Consider the following 13,713-nt stretch of genomic DNA (forward strand, 5'->3'; position numbering starts at 1 on the left):
ACCGAAAGGAGAAGTGGAATCATCTATCCTGGGCCTTAGGAGTAAACACCCTCATTCCCTTAGTGGTGATGCCTGGGCCACACAGCAGCCCTGCCCCGGGGTGGGGGCTGCTGAACAGCTTAACGGCCTGATAACAACAAAATCAACGTCACTTCACCTCCAGTGCAGTTGGCTGCACTTAGTAAGTGATAACAGTCCTGGCCATAGACAGGATGCCTTCCCATAACAATGCTGCACCTCTTTGTAGAAGAGACGTGTGTGCCAGGGTGAGCCTGTTTCCTTAGTGTCATCCCAACACAGGTTCCTGTTTTCAGGGGTCATTGGCTATTGGTTTCTTGTCGGAAAGGTTCCTTCCTTTCCATTCTAAACAGACAAATCTCCCTCTGAGGATGAACTGAAATCGGACACTTTTTTGAATATTTCCCAGTTTCTGCAGACTACACTAATCCTTCCCTTCTCTGAATTTCTTCAGCAGGAAGGCCTTCTTGGGCACCTGCATACCTCAGTCGGTTGAGTGTCCTCTGACTCTTGACTTTCGGTCATAATTCATGAGATGGAGCCCCACATCAGGCTCTGAGCTGGCAGTGCGGAGCCTGCTTGAGATCCTCTCTCTTTCTCTCTCTCTGCCCCTCCTCCACTCATGCTCCTGCACGTGCACACTCTCTCTCACTCAAAATAAATAAACTTAAAAAAAGCAACATGAAAACAACTTATCCAGTTAACCTCCCAACCAGTGTCCTTAGACTACTTTTAGGGACAGCTAGATCGTTACTTAACAAAGTCATCCTTCCTATTGCTGGAAGTTTTGATCCTCAGAAAATTCTTCCTTTCATTAAGGTGAGACTTGCTTCTTAAACTTGCACCCACAGTGCCTAGATTTTCCCTCTGGAAACACTGCTACATTTTTCTGTACAAAAATTCTTTAAATAATATGCATTAAGGGGCGCCTGGGTGGCTCAGTAGGTTAAGCCTCCGACTTGGGCTCAGGTCATGATCTCATGGCTCTTGAGTTTGAGCCCCGCATCAGGCTCAATGCTGACAGCTCAAAGCCTGCAGCCCTGCTTCCAGTTCTGTGTCTCCCTCCTTTTCTCTCTACGCCTCCCCTGCTCATTCTCTCTCTCTCTCAAAAATAAACATTAAAATAAATAAATAAACTACATTAAAAACAATCTTCTCTTTTGTAGGCAAAAACCCCATCACGCCTCCCCATAGATTCTCATGTGACATGGTCCAGTTTGTCAATGTCCCTTTTAAAATGAGGCTCCTGGGGGCGCCTGGGTGGCTCAGTCGGTTAAGCGTCCAACTTCTGCTCAGGTCATGATCTCGAGGTCCGTGAGTTCGAGCCCCGCGTCGGGCTCTGTGCTGACAGCTCAGAGCCTGGAGCCTGCTTCAGATTCTGTGTCTCCCTGTCTCTGGCCCTCCCCTGTTTATGCTCTGTCTCTCCCTGTCTCAAAAATAAATAAAACGTTAATAAATAAATAAATAAATAACATGAGTCTCCTGGGGGCACCTGGGTGGCTCAGTCTGTACTTTGGTTCAAGTCATGATCTCACAGTTGGTGAGATCGGCTTCTGTGCTCAGACCCTGGAGAGCCTGCTTCAGATTCTGTGTCTCTCCCTCTCTCTGCTCCTACCCCGCTCACACTCTGTCTCTCTCTCAAAAATTAATAAACATTAAAAAAGTAAAAATAAAATAAAATGAGGCTCCTGAAAGAGAACGTGGCTCCAGACAGGATTTGGCCAGACAGCATACAACAGGCCATTCCTTCCCTTGATCTGGACATTGAACCTCAATTAGTGCCGCATGGGATTACATTAGCTGCCTTGGCGGCCCGCTGCAGTCTGTTCAGACTGAATCCACTGTCAATTAACCCCCCTCTGTTTCATGTTAATTGCTGTTAAGTGAATTCCATCCCAGCCTGTGCTCCTGCAGTTTATTTTTCTTAATGTAAGCTCTGGGCTCTACTTTGATCTCCATAATATTTCATCCTACTGGTATTAGTCCAGTCACTCAAAATATTATAAAATCATGATTCTGTTGCTCGGTGAGTTATTACTGCCCAGCCTCAGTTGCCTTGAATTTTAGTGTTACTTCTGTACATCTGAAAGACCACCCACATGTATCCACAGCTTAGGAGAGCAGCGGTAGAAGCAAGAGCCTTTTTTTTTTTTCCAGTTAAAAAAATTTTTTTAATTGAGGCATAGTTGACACACAAAGTTACATTAGTTTCAGGTGTACAACACAGATATGACACGTCTATGTTATGCTGTGCTCACCACAAGTGTGGCTGTCATCTGTCACCACATCAGCTATTACAATAGTGTTGACTCTATTCCCTAGGCTGTACCTTTTCTTCCTGTGACTTATTCATTCCATTAACTGGAAGCCTGCGTCTCTCACTCCCCTTCACTCATTTTGTCCAACTCTCCACACCCCTCAGCTCTGGCAACCGTCAGTTTGTCCTCTGTATTTATGCGTCTGTTTCCGCTTTTAGTTTGTTTTTTGTTTGTTCCTTTTGTTTCTTAGATTCCACATATAAGTGAAATCATATGATATTTGTTTTTGTCTGTCTTACTTATTTCACTTAGCATAATACCCTCTAGGTCTATCCATGCTGTCGCAAATGGCAAGATCATTCTTTCTTGTAGCTAATATTCCATTGTATATCATGGCTAATATTCCACATCTTCTTTGTCCATTCATCTATTGGTGGACACTTGGGTTGCTTCCATATCTTGGCTATTGTAAACAATGCTGCAATAAACAGAGGGGTGCATGTATCTTTTCAAATTCATGTTTTTGTTTTCTTTGGGTAAATACCTGGTAGTGGAATTACTGGACCATATGGTATTCCTATTTTTAATTTTTTGAGGAAACTCCACACCGTTTTCCATAGTGGCTGCACCAGTTTACATTCCCACCAGCAGTGGATGAGGGCAAGAGACATTTTTTTAAACTTCCATTTATTGAATACTTCTTGCTATATTCTGTACTATGCATACACTATCTTATTTAATCTTCACACTCGTCCAGTGAAAACAGGAATTAACATCTCATTTTACAAATGAGGAAATGGAGGGGAAGGGACAAAGATGAAGGTATTCTGTTCTCTGACGGGTCTTTCTCACCGGTCATCAGTCTGAGAGACAACTAGGCACACAGGTGCTCCAACTTGGCCACACACCACGTCAGCCTCCCCCCAAAAGGAGGCTTGGGTTCAGCCGTGGTTGAAAAGTTTTGGCCACAGAGAGGGAGGGCAGAAAAACAAACTCCTGGCTCCTTTTCCTTAGGGCGACATCTCATTAGCTTTTTGAAGAAGATGAAGTTGCACATAGGAATGGACAAAAAATTAGAAACAACTAGGAAAAGACAAAATTGGATTTTTTTAAAAAAAATTTTAATGTTTATTTATTTTTGACAGGGAGAGAGAGAGACAAAGCATGACGGGGGAGGGGCAGAGAGAGAAGGAGACACAATCTGAAGCAGGCTCCAGGCTCTGAGCAGTCAGCACAGAGCCCGACACGGGGCTCGAACCCACGGACCGTGAGACCATGACCTGAGCCGAAGTCAGACACTCAACCGACTGAGCCACCCAGGTGCCCCCAAAGTTGGATTTTAAAAACAAAGTCTATTGGGCATATAATGCTATAAAATGTGACGTGATCTTGGAAATTGTATTCATGGCTTTATCAGGCTGACAGAATTTTTTTCCCCTTGTTTTCCTTTCTACACTCTGTAACAGTAACAGTGAATGATGATCAAGGGAAGGATCAACCCCATACAGCCCTACTTTAATTTACTTGCACAGCATTTATGGTCTTTTTATATTTTTTTTACAGCATTTATGGTCTTAAGATATGTTTCTTATTATTTCTCCCCACTGAAATGTGAGCTCAATGAATGCAGGGTTCTATCTGCCTTGTTCTCCTCTATATCACTATTACCTAGAATCTAAGTATGACATAGAAATCCTACCACTTAAAAAAAGATTATTTGGGGCACCTGGATTTCTCAGTTGGTTAAGTGTCTACTCTTGATTTTGGCTCAGGTCATGATCTCATGGTTTGTGAGTTCGAGCCCCGCATCGGGCTATGCACTGACAATGCAGAGCCTGCCTGGGATTCTCTCTCTTTCTGTCTCTCTCTCTCTCTCTTTCTCAAAATAAATTAATAAACTAAAAAAAAATAAAAAAAGATTATTTAAAAACAATGTAAAGGCTGAGCAAGTTTCACCCCAGCATTCACTCTGCATGTGGGTGTAGGCAAAGTGCTTAAATTTTAAGAAAACATTACTAACATCCTTCCAGCGCTAAGCCAAGCTGCCTTTTGATAGGTAACACACACACACACACACACACACACACACACACACACTGCCCTCTAATGGTAGTGGGGTTTTTTGTTTTTAATTTTCGCAGCAATAGTTGAATATTCTAGTTCCCTTAAGATGGAAGTATGGCTATGGGTAATGGCAGAGCCAAAGAGTGGCCTGGGAGGGACTTTAACATGCACAATGCACTTGCTATATATGTTCAAGACAATTCTCCTGTCTACTACCCTTTCCCCAACCTTTCCAGCCAGATTGCTTCCCCCAGCAGTCTTATTCTGGAGTCCGACAGGTTAACTTGGCAGTGCTCGGGTAGGCCTACCCAGAGGTCGAGTCAGGAAGACAGTGACACAGCTTGCTTGCTAGGGCCAGCTGGGACACAAAGTGGGGTGACACTTCATATGGCAGTTGTCCTTTATTTGTCTGACTTCTCGGTTTGGCCTCTTCATCTTTTGCCTGTTTCCTATTCCCAGCTCCTCTCATAGGTGGAAATGTCAAAAGTGGAAAGTTTAAAATATGTCAGCCCATGATACCAAAAGTTTGTCCCCCAAAGACTACAAAGATGTTAATCTTCTTATCACATGGGCTACCAGGTGTCAAAGTATGATTAAACAAATTTTTAAAAAGGGGGTGCAGTTGGTTAAGTGGCCGACTTCAGCTCAGGTCATGATCTTGCAGTTCGTGAGCTCAAGCCCCGTGTCAGGCTCTGTGCTGACAGCTCAGAGCCTGGAGCCTGCTTCATATTCTGTGTCTCCCTCACTCTCTGCCCCTCCCCGCTCACTCTCTGTCTCTCAAAAAATGAATAAATGTTAAAAAACATTAAAAAAATTTTTTTTAATGGAGGTGCATGGCTGGCTCTCAGAGGAGCATGCACATCTCAGTCTTGGGGTTGTGAGTTTGAGCCCCACATTGAGTGTAGATATTACCTAAAAATTTAAAAAATTATAAATAAATAAATACATAAATAAATATTTATAAAATTAAAAACATAATCCTCATAGCAATATAAAATGAACACATGTTGGGGTGCCTGGGTGGCTCAGTCAGTTAAGTGTCCGACTTCAGCTCAGGTCATGATCTCACAGCGCGTGAGTTTGAGCCCCGTGTCAGGCTCTGTGCTAACAGCTCAGAGCCTGGAGCCTGCTTGGGATTCTGTGTCTCCCTCTCTCTCTGCCCCTCCCCTGCTTGGCTCGGTCTCTCTCTTCCTCAAAAATAAATAAACATTTTTAAAAATTTGTTAAATAAAATAAAATGAAATAAACACATGTCTAAGATTTATTAACTTATTGATGAAGGGGACCAATAAGATGGTAAATCAATTCAAAAAGTATTTTGAAGAACTAAGAATTTATAGGCTTCTACAAATTAATGTTAGAATAAGATTGCTAGGTTAACATCCTATAGGCAAATAAACCTATTGATTACCTTCTCTACTGGATGGAATTTTTTCATTTTTCATTTTTATTTTTTAATTTAATTTTAGAGAGAGAGCACAAGCAGGAGAGAGGGGCAGATGGAGAGAGAGAGAGAGAGAAAGAGGGAGAGAGGGAGAAACCCAAGCAGGCTCCATGGTCAACTCAGAGCCGGATGCTAGATTCAAGGACAAGACCCTGGGATCATGACCTGAGCTGAAATCAAGAGTCAGATGTTCAACTGACTGAGCCACCCAGGCACCCCAGAAATTTTTAATTAACATGTAAGTGTACCATATCTGGGCTTTAACCAAACAGTAAACAGCCAAGTCAAACACAAATACATTATCTTAGAAAATTAAGAATCTTTGGGAAAGCTTTTAAACAAGGCTGGCAGTATAATATCGAAAAAGATGAGTGGCCCTGTCCTTTCCCTTATTTGTAAGTTTTAGATAATTTTTAATGCAAGTTTTTATATTTTTCATATATATGTGTATATTTTTAATATAAATTTTACATTTTTTATATAAAGTTCTTATATATTTCTCCTGTTTGTCTTTTCCCTGTTTTGGAGTGTGCTAGGACTTCTCATATAGTAAATAGTGGATATGAGAAGGAGAAAACATAAATCTCTCCAAACTTCTCTTGTTGTAAGTTGATAACTCATTTTAGGGAGAGAGTGTGTGTTGTTGAGTGGCAGAGATCAAGTGAGGGAAGAGATGAAAAGTTTTGGGTAAAATGAACTTTGAGGATTACAATAGATTTTAATGTATCCATTCTATTTTGTAGTTCATGATCAGAAATGATGAATACCTTCGAGCTTCTTGGAAGTGGAGAATGCATTAAATCAAAAATGTGAAAATTATGTAGTATTCAGTATTTAATAACAGGGAAGAAGGACAATGGGATTAACAAACATTCAACAGTGTGATGACAGATGCTTGACTCTGGTTAAAATTTCCTTTTAAGTATCAAAGCATATGGTTAAGGTCAAGAAGGCAGCCCTAATGGAACTTGCTAACCTAAGAGTTCTTACCAGAAACTCAAAGGCTCCTGCACCCATAATCATACATTAGGGTGTCCATATTTAGGTTAGGAACAAGGAGCATTCATTCAAAGAATATCCTGCCTGTGTTGAACATGTACTGCCAATTTTTTGTTTGTTTGCTTCCAGTGGAACAAGCATAAGAACTTTCTGGCTTAAAACAACAACAACAACAACAACAACAACAACAACAACAACACCTAATCTTCTATCACCCTTTTCCTCTGTACTTTTTCTCTCCCTCTTTCTATACATCTACTATTCACTCTGTCCTTTTACATTTTCTTCTTTAAATTATTGATGTTGTTGCCCTGAACCATAGTAAGCATTTTATACCTAACCAATGATTTTAGGATCTGCCTAATTTTCTTCTGCCCTCTGCCCCTCACCAGTCTTCCCAGGACCTTTCAACTGGTGAGCTATGGCCCCTCCAACTCTGTAATTTCACAAAAGTCCATAACTCTTTTGATTTTGTGGACTTCCTTCTCTACCTGTTTTGGTCTGGAAAGTTCAAATGCTGGATCTCATCACTGCCAGCACTTGCTAAACTTCTGAGATCTCTTCACTCAGCACTTCACTTCTCTGACCCCATTGCTCCGTTTTCTCCCAAGCTCACCTGTCACTACTTGCCAAACCTGCCCTCTGATGCCACCCATTGTAGTACTTTTCATTGCTTAGCTCCTTTCCATTTGGCTCAGTTTCCTTCTGCCTCCACACGATTTCATCCAGCCTTAGATTCCAAGGTCCATGCTTTGTGTTCCCCTTGCCAGGTTCCTGGCCATAGTCAATCCTTTATGCTTTGCTGTCTGTTGTAGCAATCTCTTCCCAGAGATCTCTGGGCCTATCCTTGAAGCACAGGTGGTCCATATTGGGTCCAGAAATGAAAAAGGCTTGTTCCTTGTTAATGGGAGTTTTTTTTTTTTTTTTTACTGCAAAACCAGAAAAAAACAATTTAAATTGACTTTATTTTTTTAAGTTTATTTATTTACTTAGATTGAGAGAGAGAGAGAGAGAGAGCACATGAGCAGAGGAGGGGCAGAGGGAGAGGGGGAGAGAAAATCCCAAGCAGGCTCTGCACTCGCAGCACAGAGCCTGATGCGGGGCTCAAACTCACAAACCATGAGATCATGACCTGAGCTGAAATCAAGAGTTGGACGCTTAATCGACTGAGTCACCCAGGTGCCCCAATTTAAATTGACTTTAAAAAATTATCATTTCATATAATAAAATGTCCAAAGGTAGGGCAGGCTCCAGGTGTAGTATGCCAGGGCTCTGGCCCCCATCTTTCTGTGATTCCTTTTGTTTTGCTCTCATTAAATGGCAAGTGTTATCCTCAGGCTGGCCACAAAAGGACTGCAGTATTTCCAGCTGTCACATCCAGATATAATCATGTCCAGGGAAACAGAGAGGACTTTTCTTTTCTCCAACAGAGAACACCTTTTTCCAAGTCCTCTGGATCCTCTACACATGTTATTGCTATTACTGAGTAACATGCCCATCTCTAAACCAATCACAGACAAAGAAATGGGACCACTGGGATTTATTGAGACCAATCAAACTTTGCTTCTGGATCTGTGACTTATGTGGGAGGAATTATACCTGAACAAATAATATTGGGCCTCCACAGGCAATGAAGAAGGGGAAAAGGATAATGGGTAGGTAATCCACAATATCTGCTATAGTGCGAAACGGTGAACCACGGACAGAAGGACTTTATGGCCATAAAAGCTAAAGTTTTTGAGCTTGAAGATTGATTGTCAATTTAGCCATCAACACGCTCATGGTGCACATGGGTAGCTCAGTCGGTTAAGCCTCCGACTCTTGATCTCAGCTCAGGTCATAACCTCAGCGTTCTGAGTTCAAGCCCCGCATTGGGCTGTGCACTGGGCATGAAGCCTACTTAAAAAAAATAAATAAAAATAAACACACTTTTGTAAATTTGACCACCAGAAGTAATTTTGTTTGTTTTTAGAAGAGAGGAAGTGAGGATGGGGAACATCATTTTGTAACTCCTAGATCGCAGATTTTTGTTCAACCTCCACATTCTACTTTCTCTATGTTGAACACAACCAACATTACCCTTCCATGTGAACAAAAGTTCTGCTCATTTTCACCCCAATCTCAATCTCTCCTCTAGCTCCTCCTCACTATAATCGGATGGCTCTGCCAGGTTCATTTTTTTTTTAAATATATGAAATTTATTGTCAAATTGGTTTCCATACAACACCCAGTGCTCATCCCAAAAGATGCCCTCTTCAATACCCATCACCCACCTTCCCTTCCCTCCCACCCCCCATCAGCCCTCAGTTTCTGCCAGGTTCATGAAAGAGAAGACCAAAATCATAAACCGTAGTCTGCTCCATATCAGTCTTCTGGACTTCAGATCTTCTGTCTCTCTCTCTTTTTTTTTAAGTTTATTTATTTATTTTGAGAGAGACTGAGAACAGGCAGAGAGAGAGGGACACAGAAAGAGTCCCAAGCAGGCTCCACATTATCAGCGCACAGCCCCACGCAGGGCTTGAACTCACAAACTGTGAAATCATGACCCAAGCTGAAATCAAGAATCAGATGCTTAGCTGACTGAGCTACCTGGGTGTCCCTACACACATCTTTAACTCTCTTACTCATTCTTAGAACAAATGATCTGTTGACATTGATTCTACTCTAGTTCTTATTTTTTAAGAGCTTTATTGAGGTAAAACTTACATACCTAAATATATATACACCATAAAATTCACCTGTTTTTAAGAGCACAAATCTGGGGCGCCTGGGTGGCTCAGTTGGTTAAACGTCCGACTTCGGCTCAGGTCATGATCTCGCGGTTCGTGAGTTCAAGTCCTGTGTCGGGCCCTGTGCTGACAGCTCGGAGCCTGGAGCCTGTTTCAGATTCTGTGTCTCCCTCTCTCTCTCTCTCTGACCCTCCCCCGTTCATGCTCTGTCTCTCTCTGTCTCAAAAATAAATAAACGTTAAAAAAAATTAAAAAAAAAAAGAGCACAAATCAATTATTTTTAGTGCATTTTTAGAATTGTGCAAACATCACAAAATCCAGTTTTAGAGTGTTTCCATCACTCCTATCATCCATCCACTGACCCACATGCCATCAGTTCCCATTCCTCAGCTCTATCCCCAAGCAGCCACTAATCTGCTTTCTGTCTCTATAGATTGCCTTCTTAGCTATTTCATGTAAATGGATCATATGATATGTAGTCTTTTGTGTCTGGCTTCTTTCATTTAGCATAATGTTTTATTGCTGGACAATATTCTATTGTGTAGATATTACATTTTTGTTTCTCCACTTGCCAAGTGATGGATATTTGGAGTGTTTCCCTTTTTTGGCTGTTCTCAACATTCGAGAACAATCTTTGGGTAGACATATGTCTTTATTTCTCTTACGTAGATACCAGGGGTGGAACTTCTGGGTAGTATAGTAAGTTTTTGTGTAACTTTTTAAGAAACTGCCAAACTGTTTTCCAAAATGGTTGTACCATTTTACATTCCTGCCAACAATGTTCTAGTTTTTCTGTATCCTTACTAATGCCTGTAATTATTTGTCTTTTTTGATTATAGACATTCTGGTGGGTATGAAGTAGTATCTCATTAGTTTTAATTTTCATTTCTTTGATGGTTGATGATGTTGAACATCATTTCAAGTGCTTATTAATCATATACATATCTTCTTTGGTAAATGTCTATGCAGGTCTTTTGTTCATTTTTAAATTGGGTTCTTTCTTTTATTATTGAGTTGTAAGAGTTCTTTTTATATGCTGGATACAAGTCCTTTTTCAGATTGTGATCTGCAGATATTTTCTCTCAGTTTGTGGATTCTTTCTTCATGTTCTCAAATTTTTTCGAGTATAGTTGAAAATGTTCTCAATATTGTCTTTAGAATACAAAATTTTAAAATGTTGATGAAGTCCAGTGTATCAATTTTTCCCGTTTATAAATCAGGCTTTTGGTGTCAATTATAAGACCTCTTTGCCTAAACCTAGTGTCATGCACTAAATATTTATGTTCTCCCAAAATTCACATATTGAAGCCCCAACCCCCAAAGTGATAGTGTTACAAGGTAGGGTCTTTGGGAAGTAATTACAATTAGATGAAATCATAAGGGTGGAGCCCTTATGAACAGGATTAGTGCTCTTAAAATGAGTCCCAAGAGAGCTATGCTCTGCTCTCCACCATGAAAAGATACTACAAGAAGTGGATAGCTTACAACACAGAGGAGGATTCTTACCAAGAAACAAACCAGGCTGGCACCTGATCTTGGACTTCTAGTCACCAGAACTATGAGAAATAAATTTCTGTTGTTTATAAGCCACCTGGTTTATGGTATTTTGTTATAATAGCCTAAAGTGAGACAACAAGGTCATAAAGATTGTCTCCTTTGTTTTCTTCTAAAAGCTGTAGTTTTAGCTTTTTCATTTAGGTTTATGATCTTGTGTTTCCTTCATGATATCCTGCAATTTCTATCCTATTCACTCCCTTAAAGTTTCATTCTTTTCTTTTAAGTTTTATTTATTTATTTTGAGAGAGAGACAGAGAGAGACAGAGAGAGAGAGAGAGAGAGAGAGAGAGAGAGCGCGCAGGGGAGGGCAGAGAGATGGAGAGAGAGAATCCCAAGCAGGCTCTGCACCAGTGAGGATTGATCTCACCAACCATGAGATCATGACTGAGCTGAAATCAAGAGTCAGACATTTAACTGACTGAGCCACCCAGGTGCTCCCCCCGCCACCCCCTGCCTTTTTGTAAGTGGGCTCCATGGCCAGCATGGAGCCCAATGTGGGGCTTGAACTCACGACCCTGAGATCAAGAGCTGAGCTGAGATCAAGAGTCAGAAGGGTAACCACTGAGCCACCCAGGCACCCCTCAAGATTCATTCTTGAATATTAAGAGACCTAGCTACCAAATCCAATGGCCTTTCTTCAATTTTCATCTACTACTTTTGTCAAAATATTCGGTAGGTGATGAAATAATTACAAAAAAACTTATGAGTAAAATAATTGCAAAAGTGCAAGGGAGACAGATCTGGTGAGACTCTCAGGACACGAGGTTTAAGGTGACCACTCGCAGTACCTTGACATACAGGGTGCTTGATAACTCCTTGTTTAATTGGTAGATAGAAAAAACCCTTCAGCTTAATTCTTGTGCTGACCCAGGGATCTATATGCAATTTTGGGTTAAGACTACAATACACTAGGGGCACCTGGGTGGCTCAATCAGTTGAGCATCTGACTTCAGCTCAGGTCATGATCTCATGGCTCGTGGGATCGAGCCCCAAGCCAGGCTCTGTGCTGACAACTCAGAGCCTGGAGCCTGCTTCAGATTCTGTGTTTCCCTCTCTCTCTGCCCCTCCCCTGCTATGCTCTGTCTCTCTCTCTCTCTTAAAATAAATAAACATTAATCAACAACAACAAAAAACTACGGTACATTAAGAGGTCGAAACTGAATTGTATTTCCAGGCTCACATGTGAACAAACCTACACCTGTGAATGAACCAGAGATTCTTAGAATAACCCAGGGCCAAAATGAACTATAAGGGCAGCTCTCAAAGCATGGAGTTTCATAGGCTAAGCATGCATCTCTAGTCTAGTCTAGAATTAGACTACAGCCAGATTTGCTCTAAAGGGTGTGGCAGTGGGGGAAGGGTTCAATTTATCTAACAACTAGATAAGCTATAATTTGGTTAGAAATGGTATTAGGTAAATAAAGACAAGGCGATGAGTTTTCTTGTTTTAATATGGCAGGGTCTTGGGCATGTTAACAGACTGCCGAGAATGAACCAGCAGAGAATGAAGCTGAAAATGGGAAAGACAGGGTTAGAGAGTGAGAGAAAGAATATTGGTGAAACAAGGTCACAGAAGATGGGCTCTGGAGCCCTCTAGGGAAGCCAGATTCTCTGCGGAGTGGGAATTGAGTGAAGTTGAGGGGAGAATTTTCCCATTTTACTTTTACACTTTGGTATTTGTCTATATTTTCAAATAATGGGTGTTGATTATATATTCATTTTATAATGAGAAAAAAATTTAAGAGCTCAACAGAATTAACTTTGGATAAGATACATAAAGAAAAAAAACCCACAACTGCTCAGTTCACATGATCTCCACCCCCTCCTGCTTTAGATAGGGTCTCTCTAGCTCATATATGCTAGTTTTGTTGCTTTGGCTAAACTATGTTACAATCTCAAAGACAAAAGCTATGGCCCATTTTGCATCTTACTATAGCTCTTAATTTGGTGAATATGAGATGTGCTCAATAAACACCAAAAAACATGGATTGGGAAAGTGTGCTACAGATGACAGTAACATAATCAAAAGACAAGTGTTTTGATACATATGGGAACTTGCACTTCAAATCACTGGGGTTGAGGTACCTGGGTGGCTCAGTTGGTTGGGCGTCCAACTTCGGCTTGGGTCATGAGCTCACGGTTCGTGAGTTCAAGCCCCGTGTCAGACTCTGTGCTGACAGCTCAGAGCCTGAAGCCTGCTTCGGATTCTGTGTCTCCCTCTCTCTCTGTTCCTCCCCTGCTCACACACTCTCTCTCTCTCAAAAATAAATAAAGATTTAAAAAAATTTTTTTAAATCATTGGGGGAAAGATAGGTAATTCAAAATATAGTAGTGTTGGGACAGTTGGATGGGCATCTGAGAAGAAATAAAGTTGGGATTCACATCTTGTGTCTTATATCAAAATAAATTCCTGAGTAGAAAAAAAATCATGGGATTAAAAAAAAAAAAAAAAAAAAACCTGGGAGTGAGAAATGCCCGTGTATATAAGACAAAAATGCAGAAGCACAGAGAAAAATATTGATTGATTTGACTAGAAAAAATCTGCCTGGAAAAAATAGCATAAACAAAGTCAAAAAACAAATGACAAAGGTGAAAATATCTACAATTCATATCACAAACCAAGGACTATTTTCCTTAATAAAGA

This window comes from Felis catus, chromosome C2 (assembly GCF_018350175.1).
Source record: "Felis catus isolate Fca126 chromosome C2, F.catus_Fca126_mat1.0, whole genome shotgun sequence".
Taxonomy (NCBI): Eukaryota; Metazoa; Chordata; class Mammalia; order Carnivora; family Felidae; genus Felis; species Felis catus.